The sequence below is a fragment of the Nasonia vitripennis genome, chromosome 2, assembly GCF_009193385.2.
Source record: "Nasonia vitripennis strain AsymCx chromosome 2, Nvit_psr_1.1, whole genome shotgun sequence".
NCBI classification, from domain to species: domain Eukaryota; kingdom Metazoa; phylum Arthropoda; class Insecta; order Hymenoptera; family Pteromalidae; genus Nasonia; species Nasonia vitripennis.
In genome coordinates this window covers 34,171,675-34,196,908 of record NC_045758.1, presented here as the reverse complement: position 1 = coordinate 34,196,908, position 25,234 = coordinate 34,171,675, and the positions used below count along the sequence as shown (strand labels likewise).

The window sequence follows — 25,234 nt, the reverse complement described above, 5'->3', positions numbered from 1 at the left end:
GGCGAAACGAGCCTCTCAAGGCTGCTGCTGCTGCCCGGAAGATAGGAGACGTGTACACGATCTCTGCTCTCTCTCTCTCTCTCTCTCTCTCTCTCTCTCTCTCTCTCTCTTTCTCCCCCACGTAAACAGCGTTATGTCCGCGAGGGGCGGCGACTCGTGGACTCGAGCTTGAATTTAACGGATACCGCGAGCGAGAGAGCGCGATAAGAGCCGATTGATTTTTCTGTTGTCATAATTTTACCTCCTCGAAGAATACGCGCTGATCGACTTTAGCGTCTATACATTGGGAGTTTGTAGAGGAGAGAGAGAGAGAGCTGCCGGAGAGGGACGATATATGGGGAAAGAGGAAAACCGGATTGGGTGCTCAAACTCTCAAGGTGTGTGTCCCATTAATCGAGAGAGCGAGAGCGGAGGTCGCCAAGTGCGGATACGCGCGCGAAGCTGCAGTAGGTGCATATACTCGCTGCTCTTCGGCTGCGGCCAGAGATTCTCCGGATTACGTGTCGGCTGCAGATGCATAAATTAGCGGCGAGTGGCCGGCTCATTATCGATGCAAGTGCGGCCGGGGCACAGCTCGCGTGTCGCCTCGCAAATTGATAATCGCGAGGGCAGTGCGTTCATTCGAGGAGGGGCCTTGGTACTGTGAAGGGGCGGTGCCGCGGCCGAGTGCCTCCGGAGCTCAGGTCGAGAGATTGAGCGCATCAGGGATACGGGCCGGCTACAGCTGCGGCGCAGTAGGGGCAGAAAGACACGGAGAGACTATAGTCGCGACACGGTTCTGCGTCGGACGTCAGGTGCGAGGAGCGGCGTTAAGCGGCTTAGGTAAACGTCATAACCATAATGGAATCGACTGCTGCCATGCTTGCGAGCGGGAGAGGGGGCGCTGGTATAAAAGGCAAACCTCGAGAGCCAACTGCTGCTGCTGCTGCTTTGATGGTAATTGGGACTCCCTTTCCAGCGCGCGCGCGCGCGATTTGGGGGATAATATTGCGCGCTGATTATTTCGGAGGATCGCAACAATTGAATTTTCGGCGCTCGCTGGCGGGCGTAATCGCGGATTCATCATTTTATTAGTCAAAAGCATCGGGAAGATTGGTCGCGCGCGCATTGCCGTTATATTACCCGAGCTAATACGGGAGCCAAACGCACAATGCGCAACTAGGGTTATCGCTCAATGAACATTTAAGTAAGATAAATAACCGGTGAATCGATAAGCCCTATTAACCTAATAAGGCCGCAGATGATGATTCTATTGTCCAGGCCACAAAGCCATTGTTACGCGCTATGATATGAAATCATATTCGCAGTAGAGCCGAGTGAGATAACGTACGTTAAAGTTTCGACCCCCGCACCGACAAATGACAATCCCACTCGATATATCCAGGCCGATTCATCCGTCCGAAATTATTTACAAACTCGACGGAGCAGCAGCGGCAGCAGATAATCCAAGCTCGACGCGATACCAACTTGAACGTCCTCTCCTCAGCAGCGCGAGAGAGCAAAGAATCTGAATTCCGTTATATATACATCGAACTCTCGCGGCGTCGCGTCGAAGTTTGCTGAAGCGGCTAAGCCGATATGAGCCGGCTTAAGCTCTGGAAACGTCGCTCGCCATTAAGTATTGCTAATCATTCCCATAATCCTTCCCTTCGTCCTTCCAATATATATACCAGCAGCCAGCGCCAGCTCCTCCTTCGACGTTATATACACGTGTAGCCTGCCCGGCTTTAAAGATAACAAATGTCCGGCGCTTAAGGAGCGCGATTACCCGAGTCATTCGTTGTTCTCTCTGAGGCCCAGGCTCGTATATACAGTCCCAGAGCGAGATCCCCTGCCGAACTGCTAGCAGGGCGGTCACGGATTCCGGGGGGCGAAAAATCGCCGCGCGTTAAAAGCTACTCTGTTTCCCGCCCCCTCTGTTTCGGCTGCTATACTGCTTCTTGTTCTGCCCCCCTCCAAGCGCCACTGCTGCTTTTTCTCGCTTTCATTTGCGACGCGCGCGCTTTGTCAGCGCGAAATCACCTGTCGCAGCGAGCGACTGTACCGGCGCGCTCGGATGGAAACAATTACGAGGCGCGTAATTTACGAGTCGCGTCTTGTCATATTTTTATCGCGATTGGCTTTCCGAGCGAGTAATGAGAGACATTTTTCGCGGACTCTGATGCATGCTGTGGGAAGCGTTGATCGATACGTTCGTACGAGTTATCGGGCGAATTAGAAGGATTGTTTTTAGCCGCGGCGAGCGATCGGGGGATGATTTATACGGCATTGTGCCGGCATTGAACGCGCGACGGGCTCGTCGACGCTGATTATATTACAATTGAAGATTATCTTCCATAAAGCTGCCTCGAATTACCATAATTAGTGCCAGACTGTATGACTGTATAATGAATTCAGCGGGAGCGTGTAATTCAATTAGTCGCCGCGCGAGATTTTCCGAAAAATATATAATCTATGCGGGTCGTGCGCTGATGGCTTGTATTTGATTAATTTTGCAGTTTGCGCTCTGTAAAATTGTGTTGATGCGATAATAAACGCGAGAAGTATGCATTAACGAAGATGCGAGAAAGACGCGCAAATGCGAAAGTAATCGGGCCGCAACGACTACTGCCTCGGAAGCTATTTGGTAAATCAGTAGGCTAAGCTAATCAGACTCGAGTAAACATGCAAAACGTACTAAGATGGTGACTCCTCCTCGAGTTCAAACGACGCCAGAGTCTCCGAGATCCAATTTTAACGTCGCTAAATATTTACCCATTCACTCACGTGTGAAGGTATCAAGGCTGCGAGTCAATATTTGCGTACCTGAAACAGAAAAAGAAAGCTCGCATTACCACTTCCGTCGTCGTCTCTGGATCACGTGCGAAAAAAGTGAATTCTCGATATCAAGCGAACAAAAGAAGGGAAAATCAACCCCCTGCTGACGTAATCGCCAGCCGCGCGCGGGGCAATTCAATTAAACGGGAAACCACCTGCAGCGAGAAAAGTGTGTTAAGGGGCTTGTTTTCGCCGAGGCCCCCGACGAAAAAATCATTAGCGGTATCAGCAGTAGTAGCAGCAGCGCCAATAATTAGCCGAGCCGCGCTTGGCAAACGAGGCCGACGCTGCTCACTATGCCCGAATGTCGGCCAAGGATCCCCAGCGCGGAATTTCCGTCGACGACGACGATCCGTGCAGTGCTTGAGTATCGGGAACGCGACGGTTCAGGTTGGTGCAGTCCGTGAGATTTCAAGGGGTCGATGCTCTTTTGTTCCCGCGAGCGCAAGGCTCTGTTTTCGCGAGAATACTTCCGGGAACTTCCAAGGCATGCGCAAGTGTTGGCTAATTGGTAGTATGCTGAGATGGAGATTGCGTAAGTGTAAGGAGCCTCTTCGATTCAAAGCAGCCTTGTTTTGATTTATCGCGGTCCACGCGTATTATCGTATAATTCTTTGTTTTCTCGAGCAGAGTTTATTGCTGTAAAAAAAATCAAAAGTCGTATATTCCGGAAATATTTTGTTTTCACGATGTCTCGCACTCTCGATTTGTTTACAGGCGAACTTTCGACTAAACCCGCTGCGATCCAGGGTCCGGTTGACGGCCGCGAAAAATAGTGCAAGTTGTCGAGCGAGCGCGAAACTTCGAACGCAGCGGCGTGGGCATCAAATCTTCCGAAGCTGGATTAAAGCTCTCGTAATCCTTCTTGGAAGAACAGACAATGAATACGTAATACAGTTCGGGAGCAGAAGAGAGAGACCTGTGTGACCTTAATCCCCTGTACGACCAATCATCTTTAACTTCCGCTCGAGACGACTGTGGAGGAGGATGAGGAGGTGGACGGACAAACTGCGACTTCGAACTTGCGCGCGTGCATTACTCGGCGTGTAACTACTACTACTACCAGCACTGGCCGGCCGAGTTTCGCGTGCCAAGCAACTCGGGCGTCGCCTTCTCTCCCGGGACTCGACTCGCTCTCTCTATACACCAGCAGCGCTAAAACGATTTTTGCCGGCGAGAGGCAAAGAGAGAGAGAGAGAGAGAGAGAGAGAGAGAGAGACGGCTTTGGCGCCGGGCTGATCTCAATAAAGTGAAAACGCCACGAGCCAATGAATGGCCCTGTACACGTATACACTCTGCGGGCAAAAGTTTCGTTGCAAGTAGTACGTGCGCCGCTTTGGTCGAACGCTCCGTGTGTATGTTTTCGATTGCGCGGCGACAGTCGAGGCTCGTAATTTCGGGATTATACTGTCCGCGGTAACGGATTAGACGCGTTTGTAGCCAAAGAATTTTAGGGAATTATGACGGAACGAGGCGCTGCATCAACGAGGGGAAAAATTGTCAAAGAGCTTTTCGCGTTTGTCAAGTGAACGTACGTAGTCGCGTTTGATCACGTCAAGCGTGTGCTGCGCAGCCGCACAGACCGAAAAAGCGAATGATATCCCGGAACAGAGGCGTAGGAGGCGAAGAAGGGGACGAGGCGGGGGAAAGCGAGTGATTTCTCGGTTGAATTGTCGAGCGAGTGTATAGCAGCGGCAGCAGGTGAAAGCGACTCGATTCTCTCGCACAAACACGTATACCCGCTCTCTCGCGCAGCTATCGATACTCGTTATCAGTCGTCGCGCAAAGTGCCGGTAACGTAATGAAAGTGATCAAGTCCTCTCTCTCTCTCTCTCTCTCTCTCTCTCTCTCTCTCTCTCGCTCTCTCTCTCTCTCTCTCTCTCTCTCTCTCTCTCTTTCTCTCCGTTCTTCTCGTTCTCCCCCGCTTCGCCCTTTACCTCTTATCGGGGAGCTTCTTGCTTTCGTTGCTAGTCTCTCTTTGCCTCTATTTTGACATTCTCTCAGCACTGGATCTGTTTGTCCTCTCCACTCTTCTGCTTGTCCTGCCATTTGTTGACGTATCGCACTGAATGATTGAATAAAGTGCTCTCGCTCGTGAAGGAGTTTATTGCTTCTGTCGCTGCGTTTGCTTTAGTCGGCACTCTCTTTCTCTCTCTCTCTCTCTCTCTCTCTCAATGAAACTTTTGCATATCGTTTTAGAACGAAAGCTGCGTAGCTTAATTGAACTTGCGTTGTAATGAAGAGTAGCGGGCGTAAAGGCAGAGTGGAATGAAATTTTTCGTCACGATTAAAAAATTCTGTAAAATGTACATCACGCGCACCCAAATTGACTTTAATGAATAATAAAAGGCGGAGAGTAGTTGAAATCCGCGCGCTTTGACGACGGTGAAAAATTCGAGGGTCTTTTAACGCGATCGTGTCCATTTCGATATTCAAAGCAAAATCGTGTTTCATCGCGCAAACGATATTCAGCCGTAATATTCCAAGCGATCCGACATCCTACAATAAAGCGTTCGCTCGAAATAATTGGTCATCGCCTCGTTAACTCAGTCTACAAAGCGCCAGGCATAAACACTCCACGATATACCTAACGCGCGATCCCGCGCTAGCGTATTCCCCAAGAATACTTTTCGAATCCCAATTACGCGTGTGTCGAGCGCACGGCTTCATCTTCCTTTTATACGTTCCATTCGCGCGCTCATTATTTCGCTACGCGGCGCGCTCGCATTTCCTTTGCGAGAGCCCGTAAAAAGCAGCAGCGAGCACAGAGAGCGTCGAGTGCTTCAATATTTTTCTTTCGCAGTAGCGCGCGCTCGCCGCGTAAACCTCTTCCGTCAACGCGGCGCGGGAAAGCGGAAGAGGGAAGAATGATGGGAAATTCGCGAGAGCGTTGATCGCATCGCTCAAGTGGCTTTAATTCAACGCGAGCGTCTCTCTGCTGTGTGCGCATTTTTCCGCAGAGTGCTGCTCTTTTAAATGCTGTAATTCGTCGAATTCGCCTCTTCGGTCAGACACTCGACGGGGATGATGGAGCACTGTTTACGGGGGCGTTTTGTTTTTACCGATGCGTGTATTCCATCAGGCGAGTGCGCGCAAGTTTTATCGAAAAACTTAACTCTTAATACAGCGGCGATGAATAAGTCGCGCGCAGAGAGGGAGCTCGAAAAGAAGGCGGTTCGAAAAAATGCTCGCCAGGTCTCGAAAATGGCAAAAGTTAGCGGGCCGTAGATCACCGACCGGAAAAGTGCCCCCCGAACGTCACAAACTAAACTTCCGAGTTATGAATTTTTTACAAAAGACTTATGCCTCGCGCGCAGCGGAATGACGGTCTCCTAAACGAATAGCCGCGCGGCGTAACTTATATTACATCGTAAACCGTTGGAACCTAATTTGAAAATCGCGCTCCGCAAATCTGACTATAGCGGGGCTATCGCTACTTGCCGGGAAAAAAATCGAAATTCCCACGAGAGACCACCGCGAATTTGAATGAAAAAACAGAGCACGCGGTCGAAACAAAACAAATAAAACATCCGTCCCCCCAAACCCATGGCCGAATGAGAGAGAGAGAGATAAACAAATAAGAGCAACGCATTTTGTGCGTGTGCGCGACCAGGCTTATCAAAATTCCAGAGGCAGGCGCGCATCTCCAAAAGGGGGCGGACAGCTCGTTCGCGTATACCAAACACACGCGTGGGAGCTGGAGGCCTACTCTACGCGTGTGCTCGCGACAACGCCACGGAATCTCAACGAGCGAAACGGAGACGCGCTGTCCTGCGCAACTCGGCTAAGTATGAAAGTTGAAGCACTTGCTAATGAGCGATGCGCTTCCGAAAACGCGAGTGGCATCGCGTAAACCTTCCTAGTCTCTCTCTATGTGTGTGTATAGGACCAGCAGTAGCGCGAAACTTCAGACTCGGGGGCGCGGGAGTTTATTCGCTGCCTCAGACACGTATACGCAGCCAAGTGTGTATTGTGCCGTGTATAATACTCTACGCCCTGGTCGCGCGAGCTCCCGTGGATCCGGGAATTTGTTGCTTTTGCGGCTCGAAGCTCGCAGAAGTGGTATCGGTTTTCCGAAGAAAAAACCGCGCGTTATTCGACTGAATTCACTTTGCCACGTCCATCTACGCGGATGTAAATCGAAAGAAGCCTAAATAACGCCTAACTTTTACGGGCTTGTCACACACACATGCACCCCCCCCCCCCTCCATACACAGACACAGACGTGGGAGCCGAGAAATACGTGCCTTTCGCCGGAAATTGGCAGGAAGCTGGCGCTGGGCTGACGGCGCGGACCGACTCCTCGATTAAGGGTTTCCAATCGAATTAGGTCCACGTGAGCAAGTTTCCGCACACCCGTGTATCTTTGCAGCTCGACTTCTTCGTCTTAGTGCCCAGAGGCGATTAAAAAATGTCGGCTCTTCCCTTCCATTTCGCTGACGCTTTTTCTCCCCCTCCTTCGGCCCTTCCGACGTTTTATTTCGCCGCAGTTGCCTCGACTCGGGCTTTCAAGCGAGCAGCCGCGGAAGAAGTAGAAAAAAGTCTTTGATCTCCCCGCCGAGCTTTCTCTTAAAGATCAGACGAGCGTTTTGTCTTTCCCGCTCGAGCGTTCACGCGGATGCTCGAGTCGTTAAAAGTCGTTACATTCAATTCGCTCGGATGTAAACTTCGATTCTCCGGATTTTTAATTAAAATATGCGGGGAACTGAAAAGAAAAATGTGCAGGTAAATGAGATCGCGTTGCTAATTTTCCAGCTGGAGTGGCAAAACAACGGCAAACAAATTTACCCGCTTTTCACAGAGGACGCACTGCCGCGTAATTTGCGCGCGAGAGAGATCGGTTCCAAAGAATTAACCGAGCACAAAGGGTCGACCGGAAAACGCTGACAGATCTTTTTAGACGCGAGAAGGGAGAGAGGAAAGCTATGCGACGGTACATGCGCGGCCGAGTAATAAAGGGGCTTTAATAACGGCGCGAATTATGAAATTATAAAGGCCCTGCCGCTCTCGTTTTCCCGTAAGACCGCTTTCTTTGTACGTACATATCTGCATCGCGCGGCGAAAATGAAGAATGCGCGCGCGGTCACGCCGAGGAGGGAGAGAGTGGAGAAAAAAGAGGAAGAAATCCTCTAGCAGCTTTTTCCCCCTCCCTGGGTACTGCTACCTCCTTTTTTCCGCGCGGATTACTGAAACGCCGTATTACTCGCGGGGAATCTGAATAAGAGAAAAATCACTTACGCCGAGTGATTTATCATTCTTTTGACTCTCGTATATAAGAGAGCGGAATTGGCAGGTGATTATTCACTTTCCAAATGTAAATGTTTACTCGAACCCTCTGTTTGCGCACGTGCCCGCGTATCTCCATTATTATATTTCGGGCGAGTACGCGCGGTCGAACGGTAAAAGTTTATAGTACACGAGGAATCCGAAAACAATTTCAGATCAAAGTGTCGAAGCATCGGGAGAGTAGGCGCGAATTTCCTGGAGGTGCAAAAGCGACAGCAGGAGCCGAAGTATTAAAGTGGCTCGGGAGCAGCGTCGCCCGAGTCTAGATGCTTCTTCGTCATCAAGGGATTACACGAGTCCCTCAAGTCGCAGCTTAGCCGAGGGGATAAGCTATCGGTGCCGGCGACGCCGACGCTGACGCCGTGGTCGAGATTTTCCTTGACTTTCCCATCAAGAAATTTCAGCTCGATTCTGTTCCGCGCGCACGCGTCTTTGGTTTTTTCCTTCCACTTTCTATCGATCGCTATACTGTCGTCCTGTTTGCGTCAGTGCTTAAATCGCGCAACCTCGCGATATCACTTATGACACGTTTAAATTGCGAACGCGAGTGCATTAACAACATTAAGCCAGAGGAATAATCCTCGCTCGTAAATCTAACGGAAGCAGCGAGAGAAAATGAAGCGCAGAAGTAAAATTCTCAGAGTAAGAGAGAGAGAATCGAGTATCTCATTCCTTATTTACGAAAAGAAGAAGAGAGCGTCCCAGGACTACTGCTGCTGCTGCGAGTAGCGCCGGGCGTAATCCTCGCGAAATTAGCAATTACGTAAGTTGCAACAATCGCGAAAGAAAGACGCATCAGAAAGTTGGGTAATAAACGGTGGAAGAAAGAGCAGCGCGAAGACAGAACGGCCGGGAATTTCGCGCCCGTGAGAGCCGGGGATGGAAAAGGCGGAAATATGCGCCAACTTTGGCCGTTAGCCGCGCTTTTATAGGCCAGTCATTGATGCACTCGAATGAACTGCGCCGCTACAGAGCTGTACCCCATACTCCGTTGCTCGGTGATCGAAGATAAGGAAGGACGTTATTGCGGTATGGATTGTTTTTAGTATAAAGTACGCGAGATAAAAACGCAGTGCGTATAAAGAATTAACGAAAGGAAATTGCGGAGTTCAGCGCTGTAAACGGTAAAAAAAGAGCGGCGGATAAGGGGAGTATTTTAATAAATGCAAATGCGAATTTTAATTATGCCGAGTATCACTGAAAACTTCTTTGCAGAATGGAAACTTATTTTCTGACTGCTGCAGGTCAGAAGCGTGATTTTGAAATTTCCCTCGATTTAAATATTGAGATTCCGCAGTAGACAGACTAGCGAAAGTCAAAGTAGCGGAAAGCGAATGAAGATATTCGGGGAAAATCGGCAGGGTACACTTGTTACAGCGAAGGCACTTTAAATATTAAACGAATTCGATCGCCCTTCCGAGAGAGATAGAGAGAACATCTAACCAGCGGTCGGTGCTTTTTTTGAGTTCATTTGTCGATTGGAATTCCCGACTAAAAGGTTCGCGCGCTATTGAGTCCACATTCGAGAGCTAATCCCATTTGCGATTCACCGCTACTTCACTGTATACCCTACGCTCTTTTCCAGCAATTTTCCGACTCCCGCATACGCGCAGCATCAGCATTGGGTGCAGAAACCCGAGAGAGAAGAGAGAGAGAGAGAGAGAGAGAGAGAGAGAGAGAGAGAGAGAGAGAGAGAGAGAGGAAAATATACGAGGCCTTTTCCGCGGCCGGTTGTTATGCGCCGCTACTGCAATCTAGCCGGGGTAGATAATGCGCCGAGTCTGAGGGCACACGGCGCGAACACGCGAAAGAAAACCGAGAGCTCCGCGCGGAGATCAAAAGAATGGGGCGAAGACGAAGACTGGATGATGGCTGTGGAGAGGAGGAGGAGGAGGAGGAACGCACGCCTGCTTTGAAGTCGCTGCAGCTTTTCTGATTACGTCGAAGCGAGAGCTCTGTTGTGCGCACGGACCTGTTAAGCGAGAAACTTTGACTCGAGCCGCGCGCGCGAGAGATAGAGGACAAATCTGCCGGCGCGCGACGAAATTTCACGCGAAAATTTCGAGTCGGCGGATTACGCGCGAGCAACTGCTTTTTGCGCAGATTTTCGACGCGCGCTTTGAGAATCATTTTCCCGCTGCGCCTCGCAGCTGTAATGAGTGTGCGCGAGATTTGTTTATTCAAAGGCTACGGTTTGCTCAGATTTTCAAGACGCGATTTTAATTTTCTCGCATGTGTGTCGAAGTCGTCATTATTAATAATCGAAGCATAAATCTGCGGCACCGCAAAAGTGTGTGTAAATATTCGCCTTTCTCTCTCTCTCTCTCTCCGAATGCCGACGCGCCGTGGAAAACAGGATTATAAATCACCGACGGATTCCAGGAAGTGTGCTCGGATAAGTATCAGTGTTTCGCTGATAAATGACGATAATTTCGCGGAACCACGCGGCCGAAATTGGAAATTTAAAGAAGGAAGACGGAGAGGAAAAAAATAGGGAAAAATCGGAAGAGAGAGAGGCAAATTTATGTACCATTAGGTCGCAGGAGCTGAGGGAGCACGGCGCTGATGTAAACTCTCGGGCCGGCGTCATGCGTGTCGCTTAATCGACGAGGCTATAATGCAACCTCGATATTCTCGGCTCGTAGTCTCGACGACATCTATCTCGTATATAGTATATGGGAGCTCCTTCGAGGAGGGGACGAGCGAGTGAGAGAGAGAGAGGGCGACGTGGAAGAAAGGGATGCACGGAGGACGAGAGATAGAATCGATGAGGGAAAAGATACATACAATGGCCGGATGGATGAACCGAGATATAGTTGCGACGGGTGGGAAGAAGTAGGAAGAAAAAAGGGAAAGTTACATAAAAGGGAAAATTATGATTGATAACTTCCATTTGTATGCATACATTTTCCCCTCGGGCTTTTTTGAGTTATGCTCATCCTTGGGATATGGGATATTCGAGTTTTGTTTTTATAGAAATTCATGCGGAGGGCCGGGACGCAGAGAGAGAGAGAGAGAGAGAGAGAGAGAGAGAGAGAGAGAGAGAGAGAGAGAGAGAGAGAGAGAGAGAGAGAGAGAGAGAGAGAGAGAGCGAGAGAGAGATCATTTTGGAATGGACCCTGCTAATGCCGCTCGTTTGCATAAAGTGCGCCCCCCTCGAATACATTATACATAACGTCCGGCGAAATCACAGAATATGGAAAGTTAAAGTTTCAGCCCCGAGCTTTCGAGTAATTCTAACGGAAGTCAATAATTATCGCGCTGCACAATACACATACGCGCGCACCGCGAAAATAACTCGAACAGAGTCGAGCAAATTAAAGACATTGGCTCGATCTGTAATTACGAAACTCTCAAAATAATTCGCTTTGCCACCTGGGTTATTCAGCCCCGGCCAACGCGTTCAAAGTTCAAATGAATTTAAATTTTCAGCTGCCGCGCGCACTCTCTCGCTCGCTCTATCTCTATATATGCATAATTAGAGAGCATAGCCGAGCGGTAACGGCGAGCAGCAGACAGACGGACAGACGGTCGAGGGTCCACTTGAAGCGCTTCCCTCTCTGTGTGTATGTGTATGTGCGCGAGAGAGGGACAGGAATATAACCAGCTCCTCTCGCGATCACGTGCCAGCGGCAGCTCGTAGAATTTTAATCTTCGATCCGAGGGATCCGGGGCCCCACGGGAGCGGCCGATCCGTTACACACGGCTCTGAGAGCCGAGTCCGACGGTGAGAGAGAGCTCAGACCGCGCCGGTTTAATATCCGCCCTAAACTGCGCCTACGCGCGAGTATAACCTGCGGGAGAGAGAGAGAGAGAGAGAGAGAGAGAGAGAGTGAGTTGCTTTGCGCGCTAAATTGCATCGAATATTAATAACCGCGGGCCGGATTCAAGCCCGGTTATTAATTAAATTCAAAGCAGGGCTCATGATGAAGTCGCGGCCGGGAGCGTCGTGCACCGCTGCTGCCGAGAGAGGGAGAAACGTTAGAGATTTCGCTGTTACTGCCGCTGGTTATGCGTACGTCGCGTCGTGCAAGGTTCATTGGTAATCCGCCGCGCGTGGTTCGGTTGTTGCTAGACTCACGGAGATTAACTTTGTTTATTATTTCGTTAAATTTTCAAAGCTCGCGCTTACGTACTGCACTCGTCGAGCGAAAGAGGATCGCGCTGCGTTTAAGTAGTGGCAGTCGCGCTAGAGTCGGACGAGCGGGGAATTTTACTTTTTTTTTAATAAAACGTCCGAATTCAGGTGGATAATTCTCAAGTTTATTACGGGAGAAGAGAGAATAATACCCGCTGTTTCAAAGAGCTCTTCTGCCTTTAAATCCTCCTGACTTCTCACGCAGACACGGAGTTTGCGCGAGAGAGAGAGAAAGAGAGAGAGAGAGAGAGAGAGAGAGTCGTCACGCCCTAAGAATCCACGCGGATGCACTTTATAAGTAGGCTAATTCATTCTATTTTTAAAATCCCATTTAAAACTTAAGAAAACCGTCACCAGAAAAATCCTCTCTCTCTCGCTACCTCCGTGAAATAAAATTTTTATTTTTCCCCCCGCGCCATAGCGTGTACGTAGACAGCACAAGTTCCTCTCTCGCTCGCGCGCGGCGTCGTTCCTCAATTAAACTCGTCAAAGTGGCATTACACGAATCCCGCCTCCTCTCACGCAGCGAGTCTTGAAACTCGAGGCAGCCGCGCTATTTTAAGTGGCTTGAAAATCGGCAAATTATCCGAAATCCAGACGTACTCGCTAATGAAATAGTCGCGACTGGGAAATTTCGAGACCTCGACAATGAGATAATGGATACCTTTGTCTTATAACCCGCTTCCATAAAGGATAGACTCGTGGGTGGCAAAGTGCCGGATTCCACAACGACGACGACAGGCATGTGCGTACATTTCATTCAAACAGGGCCGCGCAAGCTCGCGCATAAGTGAGAAGTTAACTCGAGACTGAACTTTATTGTTCTTGGAGAGTTTGGCTAAAAGGCAGCCGTTTGCAGCGCGAGGGCGAGAGAGACGAGTCTCGGCACGACGTTGGAGCTTGAAAAAACTTTTCGCGCGCGGGCACGATGAGGGAAACGTGCCTTTCAAATTTATGAACGCTTCCTCCTCGCGTATACAGCACCGGGAGAAGTAGGATGCCCGACGCGTCTGTGTGTGCGTTAGAATTTTCAGCGACCAGGCGGCGGATATTGGAAAATGGTTAAAAGGAGGATTCCTCGACCTCTCGTGTACACGCGCCGTCCGGAGAAGAAAATAATCTGAAAATTAGTTTGCTTCTCGGCGCTTTAGTCGAGGGAGAGAAATTTTATTGTCGGAGTAGAGATTGTCGCGCGCGGAAAGTATCAGGCGCACAAAGGAGGCCCCGGCGCCGCTTTACTTTTCCCATTTCTCAGGGTAATTTTGCATTTTAAAGCAACTGAAATAAATTTTGACTCGCGAGGAATTAGCATATTCGTTTTGAGCGTGTATATACGTGCAGGCCGGGAAGAGGGGGGGGGAGAGAGTAATTCTGTACTCGAGGCAATTTTCTACAGCTCACTTATCGCGCGGGCGGGCGCGCGCGAGAGAGAAAGAGAAGCCTAAAAGTTGTTACAAGACGTTGATAGAGTAGATTCAGGGCATTTAATGTATCAAACTTTGGACAAAGTTCCGAGCGAACGGGCTGTCTAATATGGTGAAAATTTCTTATTCCTCTCACCGATTATACACGCAGACATACTTGTCGAATTTTTGAGTTTTTCCAGGCGCCCCGCGGTAGTTTACAATTTAATCACTGTAAAATGGCCTATCGTTCTTTAAGGAGCGAAAATTGCTTCTTACGCAATATCAATTCACGTCACTCCGCGTAATTAATCTTACGACGTTATACGGCCAAACGCGATTAAAATTACTCCGCAGCCCCGAGGCTGCTGCTGCATTATTATCAATGCAAAATCTCGCGCCAGCGCACCGCCGCCGCGTCAATAAAGCATCAAACAACCAGCAGACAGCTTCGGCGAGTTGTCCGGACAAAAAATCCACCGGCGCAGCCGTTCGCAAATATACTGCAGACGGACTTCGAAAAAGCGAGAAAAATAGAGGAAGCAGCGTGTGCGCATAGGCTCGGCTTGGCATCTCTCGGAATTTTCCGGCCAGTCGTGTCATTTCAGCGCGAAAGCTGCCGTCCATAATTCATCATCAACGTCTCGCTGCCGCGAGTATACACACGGCTCTTCTCCGCGCGTATTAACACTCGAGAGAGAAAGAGAAACTTTTCGGGCAGTCCTGTGGGGATCGCCTTGATGGTGTAACGAGCCTGTAATAATTATGATATTCCGGAGCTGGGGGCCGCTGCTGGCTACGTTTCTCTCCCTCTCCCTCTCTCTCTCTCTCTCTCTATTTCTCGCAGCGAAGAGCAGCCGAGAGTAGGAGAGAAAGAGAGAGAGAGAGAGAGAGAGAGAGAGAGGAGGGCCCCTGGGGGGTTGGGGCGCGGTCGTGTTTGCTCTATCGACCGCCGAGAATCCACGAGGCTTACCGAACGAGACCGAGCCGCGCGAGTGGGAGTAGCGAGCGCTCTCTCTTCCTCTCGCTCTCTGTGCTGCGGTACGCATTGACTTATTACCGCGGAAGGATTATTCCTTTTTTTGTTCTTCGAGAGACCCACCGACGTTTTTGCGCCCCGCGCGCTCGCGGGATTTAAGATGAGCTCCAAAGTTTTTGCTCTTAATTTCTATTGCTTTTACGAGAGCGAAAGCTGTTGCTGTGGCTTGTAATGCGGGTTTTGCCCGATTGCGCCCCGGTAAACAAGGATTTTCGTTTCCTTTTTCCTTCCAAGTCGAAATAATTGATCCGCGCGATCGACGAGTAGAAAACGTATACGTCCTACACACCGCGAGAAAAAGGTTAAACAGAGAGAACTTGTCTAACGAAATAAAACATAAAACTTATCTCGTAAAACTTCCCAGGAAATATAGCTCTGGTGTAGACGAAGATAATCAACGTGAAAACTTTTGGTTGAAAAGATTAACACCTATAAAAAAAGTTCTCGAGAGAGGGAAGGTCGAAAACGTTCCCTCTAAAGCGAAACTCGCTGTATTAAAAGAATCCTCTAAACTTCAGTTCTAAACTCTCGGCGCAAGATTTAAATGAACGATTCCAAGCGTTGGACGTATGAATAACGCATTCATCATCGTGTAGTCTCCCGCGCGCGTTTGGACGAGAAAGCAAAGCAGTCTACTCACTCATTTCAGTCTTTCGCCCACCGTTATTCTTTCGCTATTTCCCTTACACGCCATATATTCTGCCTCTGCTTTACTTCTCTCTCTCTCTCTCTCTCTCTATATATATATATATATATATATATATATATATATATATATATTCTTTCTATACAGACACACATACGCGCGCGCGGATATTCACACTGTATCGTGCTTTTTTTACTTCTAAAGCCATATCCTTTGCACTACCGCACTGGTACTCGACTCTCTCCTCTCTTTTTTCCGGCACTAGTTTACCGAGAGCGAGAACGAAACTCCTCTTATTTCCGGCGCTTCTTTCGAACTTTTCGTTTTTCTATGGCTCCGTCTGCGGGTAAAAATTCGCCTCTATCGGTCAGCTCGAGAAAAGATAAAACGGAAAAAGACAAAAACGATACAGCGAGAACGCCGGTAGACGGGCAAAATTGGATACACAAAGAAAAAGCGCGCTTCTCCCCTAATTTTCGGCTTTTCGGATCCTTGCCTCTTCGAAGCAGGTGCAAAAAACGTCTCGTCGATAATTTATTTTTTTTTTCAACGCGTAAACGCACCGTTGCTGCTCCTCGTGCGTCAGCGTCGCATTCATGATTTAAGGTTAAAATTTTATTCTCTCTCTTGCGGCGAGCCATAAATATTTTTCCCCTTTGAGCCTATGCCGCTGTAATATATATTTTACTACTGCCGCGCGCGCTGCTGCTAGCTTCTTTCTGATTTTATTCGCGTTTCTTAAAGTAATCCGCAAGCTGCGCCAGCCAAATGTCACGAACGAGAAATATTGATATTCCCACTGAATAAGGTGTTACACGAACATGAGTTATTGGAAATGTTGGAGAGAAAGAGCAGCATTGCTACGTCAAAAAGCATACAATTTTCCTTTTGGACGTTAGGCTTTTTGAAAATCGCTTTTAAGTCGTTTGAATGCAATTCCAAAAGCGTTGGAAAGCAAGCACCTCAAGATAGCAACAGCCGCACACGCTGGATCCGTGTAAATTAAGTTTACAAGATCTGACCCCAGTGTATACGCGTTAGAAAAGCGCGTCCCCGCGCTCACTTAGTTTGCCCTGCGTCACATAATTAAATGCGACGCTACAACACAACATAATTTTGCACTTATCGCAAGATTACGCCCCGCTCTAATTACACTTTTCTGTGCGACGCGGTGGCTGAGGGGAGAGAGAGGAGTAACGGCCGTACGGCTAAAGGGAAAGGTAAAGGAGCGCAAGCTAGCACCAAGTCATGCGGATAAATATGCAAATGTTGTGCTACTGCTCTGCCGCTGCTGCTGCTGCCCGAACTTGCTTCCTTTTTTTCCAACTCTACAACTGTGTTTTGTTCTCGCCAACATCGCTGCTGCTGCTGTTTTATTTCTGCTCTCGTGTACAAGGGTTCCCCAGCCATCCCAAGGTGTGCGTTTCGGAATAACTGACACGAAATTAAGATGCGAGCGAGTTTATGAATTATAACGTACTTGTTACTTCTCGTGTACTTCCAGCTCAAAAATGCGCAAGTATTTGTTTTGTCGAGGGCAGTTTTTTTTTATTCGAATGAAATATCACATTGAATTGAAATCCTGTAATAATTTTCACGTACCAGGTACAGATCAAAGGGATTGCTGCCAAAACTTCAAAATTATTCCGCGTGTGGTACATGTTTTCAATCAATCTGTGATTGCTTTGAATTACTTTGAATCAGACGGGACTATAAAACGAAAAGCAAATGCACGTTAGCTTCAAATATTTGCGGAAAAGCGAGTCCAGCGGCAAATTCTAAATCCCAAAGCCGAATTTAGTATAGCTGCAGCAGCAGGAAGAAGCCAAGCTTCCGGCGCGTCGCGCGGCACTACCGGATTCCGGGCACATAAGTCCTGCTGGCGCGCGCGACGAGCTAAGGAAGCTCTCGTACGCGCGCGATAAAAGTTGCACCGGATAGATAGAGCAGGAGGTTGCGAGGAAGATGGAGATAACATACCGAAGCGGAGAGAGAGAGAGAGAGAGAGAGAGAGAGAGAGAGAGAGAGAGAGAGAGAAAGAGAGTACAGCAGCCTCGACGAGATCGTCGCGGGCCACGACGAAACGGCAAAGTGCCGCTCGATGTTTAGCCACGTAATTGGGTTGTTTGTCGACTCGCGTCTCAGCCGCTTAAGAGGTTAGGTTAATTATTCCAAGACCCCCTCTCTCCCACTAGCAGAGCAGCACAGCCACTCGTCGCAATTTCGAAGTTTGAGTGCAGAGAGGTCAGACGTCACGGGACGGGTCCTTGAAGGACAAATTGGAATGATCGTGGCTTTAAGCCATGGAGTCGCTCTTGTGCTGCTCCGGCGAGAGAGAGAGAGAGAGAGAGAGAGAGAGAGAGCTCTACGTGCTTTTTCACTTTAAGAATTTCCCTCGGAGCTATCAAACTTTTTCTGCGCCAATTAATTTGTCAGCCTTCTTCTACTTTCTTTTAATTAAATTTATCGAGTCGATTCTTTTTAGCTCGCTTTCTTGGAAGTCCCGCCGGATTGTTTGTATAGCCGAGACTATTTATTTGACTTCTTTGTTCGTCGTTGTGGTTTTCTTGCGGCTACCTCTCGAGAGTGATGAAATTATTTTTCAAAGTGGAAAAAAACGGATCGTCTGACCGCGCGCTTGCCCGCACTACTGCGACCGAATTATACTCGCCAACGGCCTCCGCGCGTTGAAAAAGCTCGTGAAAAAAGGGTGTCCGATGCTGCATGAGTATTCGCTTTAGAAAGCACGGGTGCTCTCTCTCTCTCTCTCTCTCTCTCTCTCTCTCTCTCTCTCTCTCTCTCAGTTTTCGTTTTTCATGCTTCTCGTCCCCGGGCGCCATTTTCCGCTTTGTACCAGGCTACACGGCTCTCGTAGACGCGTCGAACAGACAAAGATAAAAGAGGAGCGATCGTTCCGCGAAAATCTTCACCTGAATGGAAGACAGATCGAAGCTCGTCGTGAGCCCTAGCCGCTGGCTTCAGATCCCACACACACACTCTCTCTCTCTCTCTCTCTCTCTCTCTCTCTCTCTCTCTCTCTCTCGCTCGCTCGCTCTCCCTCTCTCTGACGAGTCGGAGTGGAACAGGGCGACGGCGAGAAAGGAGTGCGGCAATATTCCTCGCGCTGGGGAATTTTCCTTTACGATGCGGCGCGAAATCGGCGCCGCGACATAAAACGAATTTCACCCTTTGCTGAACTGTCACATTTTTTCCCCTCGTGTTTTTCAAATTTATTGTGCGCCGCCGAGCTCTTTTATTTCTCGGGGCTGCGAGATTGCTCAGGATTATTTACATTTTTTTTTCTCACCGTCGAGCGCGAGGAAATTCGTCGCTATTGCACACACGTACGTACCTGCAACAGAGAGAAAAGATATTCGTTAGTCGTTTGCAAAAATATGAGCCGAGTATTCTACTTGTTGAACATTTTGGCCCAGTTCGAGAGGATGCAACTATAAACAGCAAGCGAAACTTTGGACGCGTGTGTGTTCACAATTTACATGCGGCAGATTAATAAGTGTAGTAATGCAAAGAAAATTAAATTTAATGACGTAATAAAGGCCGGTAATAAAATTAATAAATGAATTTACGTTCAGAATGAATGCCTTATTAATGGCGCAAAGTTGAGGGGGAGTTTTGCTTTAGTACCGCGATATGAGAAACTGTTGTTAAACTTTGCCAACTCCTGGTGACGTTACCACACAGAAATGCATAAGGTGCGAAACTGTACACAGCCTCTTGTACTCTGGCGAAATGTTCGTTCGATTATGATTCACCTCGTGTGTTTTCGAAACAGCGATGCGGCATAAAAAAAGTAATAATCATCAAACTTCCATCGGTTATTCGTGTCGCGATTTCATTACGCATCTCGCATGCAATATTCCATCGCTCGCTCGTCGAGCGCGCCATCCCTTTCTCTCATAACGCGCGCAGCTATCGGCAGCCGTTGTTTCGCACTCGACCTATCGCTCGCGAATGATCCAGAAAAAGATCGAATCATCTCGAAACACTCGGAATGTTTCACTCGGCGAGAGGGAAGACAGGGGGTGGGTATAGCCTTTTATGAGGCATCGTCCTCTGCACGCGCGGGCAATTCCCTCCTTCGCCTCTGGCAGCTGGTAAACGCTGAAATACGCGTCCCATAAAGCTTCGATTTGATTTTCATAAAGGGGAATTTATTCTTTTCCTCCCGAGAGAGAGAGAGAGAGAGAGAGAGAGAGAGAGAGAGAGAGAGAGAGAGAGAGAGAGAGAGAGCTAATATCGTTTAGTGCTCTCCGCTATACGGCAGTGTTTTATTATCCTCGGATGTGGAAAATAATTTTAATATCTCGCCTTTCTCTCTCGAGCTCCGAATTTGTAAGTATATGCGAAGAAAGAGTGGAGAATCGTGGAAATTGATAAGTCGTGCAGTTTTAAAAATATTACGATATTCGATAGGAATCGTGTATCGCGAAGAGCGAGAAAAACGATGGCTTCGTTGACCTGTTGTAGAATTTCAATTCCGCGAAAGCCGCTCACGTTTGCTCGGAGAAAAGTTCAGCAGACTGTAGCGGTATTTACAATTATTCTCCGAAATGTAGTCAACCATTAGAAAGAAAAATATGAAGAAACTAGCAGGATAAAGAGCGGCCAGGAGAACGTGGAGAGATAAAAGAAGGAGAGAGGAAGAGCATTTATCCGGGCGTGAAATTGAAATCGACCGTCCTTGAAGTACGTACTGGAGGCGACCAGGAGGGCAGAGGAGAACGAGAGTGATAGAAGGAGAGAAAACGAGTCGAATAGTTTCGGCCCGTTGCGGACTTATATATCCGTCTCGGGGGTTACAACTGCGGAGCAAGCAATTGCTTCGGCAGCGTGCTTTTTCTCTGAATACTATAGAACAGGGTGCCTCGATCGGGACCAACGCTGTCAAGGATTTTCTTGACCCCATGGCTTTTCTTTCGCCCTCTCTCATTCTCTCTCTCTCTCTCTCTCTCTCTCTCTCTCTCTCTCTCTCTCTCGATGATGGAAAATTAATTTGTTTCCATCCACTATTCCTATTGAGTAAACACTTTAGTTCACTAAGTAGCGATACAAGCTTAAGTACCGATACTTGTGAGAGGTAAGAGGTTCAAGTTGAAACACTTAAAAGCTTACAGTTTAATAGTGTTAATCCGCTTTTCGTCTTTTGGACTAATTTCTCTCGCTTGGCAATATTCTCTCCTCCTCGATGAATTCTCACAGAAGGTGGCATTCGAGTATGTAATTAACTCGTCTGCCTTTCGATTAAATTCCACGTAAACCGAAGCCTCGGTCGAAATTTAATTTTTCAACGAGTTGGCAGAGTTCTCTCTCGGCTTCGAAGATCTTAACTACAGTACACAGCATAGTGCTGTACCCCACTACGACATCTGGAATGGAATCTAATGCTCGTCGTCGTCGTCGGGGTTACTATCGGGCTCAGGTATACTCGCGCGTCGTCGGTATTCAAAATTCTCGTCGCGGCGCCGAAGAGGGTTACATCTCATCAGCCATTAAACAAAGCAGAAGACTGGCACAAAGGGCTCGGGCGTCTGCATTGTCGGCGGGTCGACGACGACGAGCTCGCTATTTCTGATTAATCTCCGTAACGCCCGAGCCTACCGACGACGGCCCGGGCGTTTTATCTCCCTTCGTTCATTCTTCCCCGGCCCGTTTTCAGCTGCTGCTGCTGCATTCCGCAAGCACGGACTTTTGCAGTGTTTCACAGAATGCGATGGGCGAGTGGGAGAATTCGGCGATGGTCGGGTTATTGTAGTACTGCTCCCTGGCGTCTTTCTCGTCCATCTTCTATTTACGCTTTTACTCTGCGGATGCAGCATTTTTCTTCCTCGAGAATAAACATTACGGAGAGTATTCAAAACGAGAAAGATTGAATCAAAGTGACTCCTGCCTCGTTACTTTGGGCATTCGAAATAACAAAGCGTGACAGCGACTCGTTGATTGTTGCGTTATCTCGCGAAGAAGGAGCCGCGCGCGCTCGGGTTAACAGTGTAAAAGCAATTTTTCAACCTCGTTACCGGCCTCGTCGAGCGTTAAACGACATGAATCACGTCATAAATTATTATTTAAAATAAAGCTGCAACATTTTGAATACGCCAAACTTTCCGTGTAAAATATGGTGCTCCCCGCTTTAATTAAAGAGCCACTCAACTGTAAATCTCCTGGCATTCAAAAGCCCTCGAATATCCGATTAAAATTTCAAATTAAAACGTCCCGCGCGCGCAGGCGTGCACGGCTCGATGCGGAAACAACAATGAACTTTCATTATTGTACTCTCCTCGACTCCACCCAAAATCATCCATAATCACGTGAAATTTAATAAAATGACAGGAGCCGTTGATGCCGCGCATTTTGGCCTGGCATCGCGCGCAAATAACAACGAAACTCATTTCACACTTGCCAGAAGCCGGAGCCCTCTCTCGGGCTTGCGACATCCGGACAATGCGTTAGACGCAGCTGGAGGCTTTTTCGTGTCGCGCACGTATAACCCGCCTCCTTTCGCGCCTAACAAAAGCAGCAGCAACTGGAGCGCACTTTTCGCGAGCTGCGCAATCCTCCCACTGTATCCATTAAAACTTTTGCTCAGCTGATTAACATTTTCAATTAACACTTTTCAAAGGGGACGAGTCGCGGGGCTTTTTTAGCTGGATTTCAGGCAGAAGCAATCTAAATAATTGTACTCGCAGTGGCAAACAAGCGGGGGTATGATTTGGTTAACGAACGAATTCAGCTCGCTGCACGAAACGAAAGAATATCGGTTAATTACGCGATATTATACGGCGGCGTGGGCGCGCTCGTGCGTGCTGGCGGCGAGTACTCGCATGTGTAATTCCGAACTTGATAAAATTTCTACGAATGAATAATTACATTTAAATTAGCCGTTGTGTTTACGCCGAACAAAGCCGCACTTCGCTGCCGGTTCTTTCTATCAAATTTATTCGAAAACAATGTAAACTCTCTCTGGTTGGGACAGAGAGTAAGAGAGAGAGAGGTGGCAGTATTCATAATTAAAAAAGTTTTCTTTGTGCGCAATTAATTGAAAAAACTAAGAGACATTGTTTCAGCTAAGTACAGATTCATCACGGCCGCGGGAGAGCTTTTATTAAAGCACAATGGCTGTCGGGTCGCGCGAAATTCTCGTAATATTTTTAATTGTTTCACCGGTAATGGAGACTGCCGGCGAGTATTTATCACACGTCGGGGATGTAAAAAACGCGCGCGTAACGAATATAACCCGAGAATGCAGCAGCACACGCGGGACACGGGGTCAAAAGGTGAAAGGCCCTTTAACGTCAATACGCGCACTGGCACTGCGCAGCGAGAGTGTTACATCTCATTTGAAGCCGAAAGGAGAATCGCGTAAAATTTTTACGTCATCAGGCTCTCTGATGCTCAAAGCTGACTCGCGCATCAAATTCGGCTCTAAAACGCGAACAACAAGCCGCGGGGCACATCAACCGGCCGCGCGTACTAATTACTCAAAAGCATAAGCGCGTAAACAAAAGTATAGCACTGCGCGGCGGAGCTTTGCCAGCGGGGCAGCAATAACAAGAAGAAATTTCCGACTGCTAGCTGCAGGCAGCGGTATACGCTCGCGCGCAGCGATTTACAGTGCAGAGAGAGAGAGAGAGAGAGAGAGAGAGAGAGAGAGAGAGAGAGAGAGAGAGAGAGAGAGAGGACTTGGCGCGCGGATGTTTATCACTCCTAAACCGTGGAAATCGGCGGCAGCGGCGGAGGTAGGCGTTTCGAGGGCCAGCTTTAATGACTCGGCTGCAGCGCATTCCTGGAAGCCCGGCGGGGTTATCACCGCTACCGGTTTCATGATCGTGTTCAAAATTTAGCGGCGGCCTCGGACCGTCCGGCATGCAGCGCACCGAGCTTTACGATTTGTCCCGAACTGTCGCATCGCCGAGAATTTTACGAGCGCGCGTATACGTCTCTCTCTCTCTCTCTCTCTCTCTCTCTCTCTCTCTCTCTCTCGCTGCGGCCGATTTTCGAGGCAGCCCTGGAAATTCGAGAAATTGAATGCCCGACACGGTCTTATCTCGGTAAGTGGGTAAATGGAGGAACGATATACCATACGCGCGTGTGCAACGCCGAAAGAACGGCGCGCTGCTTGACGCCGGGAGATTGAGAGATTTGGGACAGCAGCAGCGTTGGGATGGATAAAGTTTTTTTACTGCAGCCAACTTTTTTTACTGCCCCCGAGCGGAATTTAATTATGAGGTGACGACGCTGCTTTTTACTGGGATTGTTCGCTCGCGTCTCTTATGCAAAATTGATATTGCTGCTTGTCGCTGTCGTCAGGGGGGTATACGCGAGCTGCTGGAAAAAAATGTCATCCTCCGAGTGTTCAGCGAATTACTCAGCGCGTGTTATCATTATTTTTCATCGTACGCGGTTTAAAGGCGCGTTTAATCCTATCTTCGAAGCTGATCTGCTATTCATCGGGAGAGACCGTGAAAGGGATATTCACGGTTCATGCGTCCATATACTATGTACGCCGAAGCAACACACGGGGCTGACCCTCGCCGCGACGTCTTACATGCAAATTCGGCTGGATGAACCTCGAATACATATTCCTGCTGCAAAGTGAATGTCGTCGGGAGTATGGAATAGCTGCGGAGGCCAGATTGAATTGAAATCTTGAATAAAGATAAAATCCTTCTCGGAGCTCTAGGGTCGAGTCCTACTCTCGCCTCTCTCGTTGAATCGTCCTAACTCTGTACCGCGCGGATTTCGACGCTGCGTGATATTGGTTCCAAGTCGTTAGCAACATTCCTCTTTGTCGGGGGCTAATTCGCGCTTCACGGGTCAGACATCTATTCGAGCCGAGTCGATCGACTCTCTTCTCCATCAAAGTCCAATATATTCTCTTAAACGCGACACGTAAAGTACGGCGAATCAAAACTTTGATTTCTTCGACACCCTTTCGACGTGAAAGAGCAGCCGGACGAATTCCTAAGCGTAATCCAGCCTTAATTCCAAGTACGTGTCTCAGAACTTCAGAGCACGACGGCAGCTCGAGGCACTTGCCGACAACTCCGTACACTCTCTCGGCTGTGCCTCCGAGTGCAGCATTATAGTCCTTTCTCTCTACGTGCGCGCGCGCGCGCGTGTGTGTGTGTGTGTGTGTGTGTGTGTGCTGTGTACACGTGTAGCATCGAGTAGCTTGGAGGGGCTATTCCGGAGGACAGGCGGACCGAGTCACCGAACCCTATAAACCCGTGCAGTCTACTATACTGCTACCGGCTGTGTGCGAGACTGCATCTGACTCGTAGGGAAAGGACAATAATTTTAGCGACTGGAAACGTAGCGTCTTCCACGCTTCTCTTAATAAAGCACCGCTCGTTGTTTTAATGGGATTCGCACGCAAACTCTGCATATACCTATAGGTGTCTATCTCGGTTTGCCGCGAGTACACCTTCCTCCCGCGCTCGCCCCTTTAATTTACACTTCGTCGGCTGCGCTCTCTGGCTGCGGGAATATAGTGCTGTTCCGTGTCTGTTTTTATGGTACTTTCCGGGGCACACTGCCATTCGGGCCAATAAAATACTTTAGCCAAGATGCGTGTATAAAGTAAAGTGGCCGAGCTTTCAGTGGAGTACTCGCGTTACAGTCAGCCCGTTGGATTTTTCAGAATTTTTTTCCCCCACGAAGTAAAATTACACGCTTTATATACTCGAAAAAACTCGGAAATTTTCCCATCATCCTCGCGCCGCGCGAGCGACACACGGCAAATACAATCTCTTCTCCTCTGGCGCAGACTTTTACAATTTACATCGCGTCTCTCCCCCAGCGCAATCTACTCGCGAAAGGAGAAAAAAGCGCGACGTCTCAACTTTGAAGCGAACAATGTCGTCAAGGTACATATATTTATCCCCGCA

At 48.7% G+C, this 25,234-nt stretch overlaps 1 protein-coding gene across 1 annotated transcript in view; it reads right to left on the bottom strand.

Moving 5' to 3' along the window:
- The window catches only part of LOC100119623 (protein turtle), a 186,552-nt gene that overhangs the window by 101,264 nt on the left and 60,054 nt on the right, over positions 1-25,234 (bottom strand). Inside the window, exon 3 of the mRNA XM_032597512.1 lies at positions 2,678-2,805. The gene's annotated coding sequence lies outside the window, so the exon portion shown is untranslated. The remainder of the gene's footprint in view (positions 1-2,677; positions 2,806-25,234) is intronic.